Source organism: Nelumbo lutea, chromosome 8, assembly GCF_056320005.1.
Source record: "Nelumbo lutea isolate HS-2025 chromosome 8, American lotus-T2T, whole genome shotgun sequence".
In the NCBI taxonomy this organism is placed as follows: domain Eukaryota; kingdom Viridiplantae; phylum Streptophyta; class Magnoliopsida; order Proteales; family Nelumbonaceae; genus Nelumbo; species Nelumbo lutea.
The window spans coordinates 3,167,219-3,170,409 of record NC_142691.1 but is presented as its reverse complement, the minus strand read 5'-3'; positions in this window follow the sequence as shown (position 1 = coordinate 3,170,409).

Below are 3,191 nucleotides of genomic sequence, written 5' to 3'. Positions count from 1 at the left end.
TGTCCAACCTGGCTACCTCCATTACCGAACAATACCAGTCCCCATTATTTATCATCCTCATCTTCTTCTTCATCTGATTTTAATTAAATTAGGAGTGTCAATTTGGCCTGATCCAATATGAGTCCATTACTGATGGACCAGGTCCAATCCAATCCAATGAATTTTTTGGGCTATTTTGGATCAGTCCAATTCAATGTTTGAACCATATATCCAATCTGTTCAAATTTGGTTTTAATTTAGATTGGTCCAAACCTAAACCTAGTGCACTTGACATCTATATTTTTATCTTATATAAATGGACTGGATATTGGTTCTATCTAACCCAATACAATATAAATCCATTGCAGATGAATAATGTCCAATCCAATCCAATAAATACTTTGAACCATTAAGCCTGGACTGGTCTAATCCAATGTGTCTTATTGGCCCATCCAATCTATCTAGACTGGTTTTGATTTGGACAGGTCCAACCCAAAACTGACCCATTAATTGACAACCCTAAATTAAATTAAACCACCTCTAGCTAATTTCATATTGTTGATTTGATTTGAATGCAAATCCGGGTTGGTTGGCTCTAACTTCAAGCTAAGCCACTACAGTTAGTTAGCCTTTGGATTGCAATGATCAAACCATGATGCCTTAGAAATTTGAAGTTGGTGTGGAGAAATTCAATTTGTGTTAAAGACAATGTACAAGCATCTATTCCTTAGCGTCGGGATTCTACCAATTCAAATTCATGCATTCTGTTGGTTCTTTTGCTTTCACAATTAATTAGGGTAGCATACCAGAGAAGTCCATTAGTATCCAAATTCTATTAATTTATGTCAAGCGCCATTCTCGTGCACTCAAACTAATTAATTCTTCTAATTGATCACGCCTTCCTATTGTTTAATTCATTATTTACACCAACAATTCAAATCAAACGTGCCATTTGCAACTGCAACCAAATTCCATCCATCCATCCATCATAATCCAAACCTCTCCTGGGCTCCTGCTATTGTGAATTTGGTACACTACTGTTAAACTATACAAGAATTTGCATAAAAACAGGTTTTTATAAGTAATAATCCTCCAAACAGCATAAAATTTCATTCAACCAACTTCCTCTCTCTCTCTCTCTCTCTCTCATCCCGGCAATTGGCATCAAGTGCAACTGGTTGCTTGTAGAACTCTACCAAGTGTAATTGATTTCTAGCATAATTTCCAAATGTCTCAGCAACCGCAGATTGTATTTGTAGCTTTCATAGAATTTTCACTTTCTTTTGATTCTTCATCTTTACAACTGGAAATTAATGAAACGGGTGATCTGGTTCTGATTCCTATGGGCTTTAAGACAGATTCCAGTTATTACCAAACGAGTAAAGAAGAGCATTGGCATCCATGGAACTAATTAAAGGTCTCTGATGCTCTCTATTTTTATTCCTTGCAGCTAGCCTGCAGCCAACGGTAGGAGATTGGATTTTAGCACATGAGAAGAATGCGGTACGTAAATAACACGTGAGGCCAAGCCATCCATTTTTAAAAGCCCTGTATTAGCAGTAGCAGTCACCAAAAAAAGAAAGATTCTTTTGGGGTCACGTCCGTCCATCTCTCTCTCTCTCTACATTTATATACAAACTACAAAGAATGGGGGATACTCTTAACTCTCTGCAGTCTGAACCATTGATTGGTCTACGATATCTGGGAGAATCTTTTTCGTTTGCTAGAGAGTGAGAGAGAGTCCAACACGTTGGTAAGTCATCGACCTGTCAACTCTTTACAACTCAACACGTGGCCTATCCAAAGACGTTCACCATGCAATTAGATAGACCCTCAACTCATCGCACAACAAATGTCAGGTCACCATTAGCTAACATTAATTGTCTCATCTCTCATTCTGATTAGTCGTTAAATCGTGCATGAAACAGCACAAACTAAACACACCCATTAACAAATTTCAAACTAACGGCATGCCCAACCCAATTGCCCATGTATTTTGGAAATTACAAAACAAAACCAAAAAAAAAAAAATCATGATGCAACACGTCAGCTCTGGATCCACATTTCAAGCTGACTTGGCTCATCATCATTAGTCCATTACATTTCCTCCGGGTAATTCAGAAAACCCCATCGGAATATATTTGGCTTCTTAAATTTGGTTGTATTTGGTATCAATTTTTGTTTCTTCATGACACGTCTAAAGTTGATCAAATAGAAATTGATCTTTTAAAATATGAGTTATCATGTCATGTCATATAATCAGAAACGTTTTGGATTAATCGGTACAAATTGTTAAACATCAACTTTCATGTTTCGACTCTAAACATCAATTATCAGAGCCCACGCACCTATTTTTTTCAGTTGAAGTGATAACACGATAATTCATCATTCTTGCCAATTTCTACTGATCAACCCCAAAACGTTTCGTGGCAATGGTACCAAACACAATCTTATTGCGCAAGTGTCCTTAAAGCTTTAAATTAATAGACCTAATTGCAAATTGCCAACTGGCAAGTTTTGGTTGTAACAGAGACTTGGGTCACCTAAAAAAATGCATCATTATGAAAAAATACAAACTACTAACAAGCAAATGTCGAGTATTTTTTATGACTTATAAAACTCCAAAAATGGCAATTTCAGTCTGGAGTCGAGTGACTACTCTTAAAACCCAGAGTTGGAGAGCGATGGTTGCATGCATGCAGCAGAGTGGAGAAGTTGCTAACTTGCTATGTGATTCCACCTTTATTATTTAAGGCACCGTTTGGCATATTTTTCCATGCGGTCTTTCAGTTGCTTACAAGTTGGAAAGACCAAAAATCGGTTTATTCCTGTTTGGCATGCGGATCTCACCGTCAAAAGATGGAGTGCCAAAAAAGATGTAAAAAACCCATTTTGGACTGATTTTGGGAAGTTCCGAAGCTTCAAATGAAGTTTTTCGTGTCTTCCACATTTTAATCTCACACTGAAAGACCCGAAACAATGCACAGAAATATGCACGTCGGCCAAACGGTCTTCGGGCTACCCAGATGTTATGTCAAAAATTCAATGCATCTATTGATTGTTAGAACTACAAGAATATCTTCTCAAAAGGATTTGTCAAATAAATCCTTAATTTTTCATTTTATTTTTTCACTTGAACTGGAATTTGTAGACCGTTCATCACCCCTTCATGGGATTGGGACTGTGAAAAGGCCAAAGAAATAATACAGAAT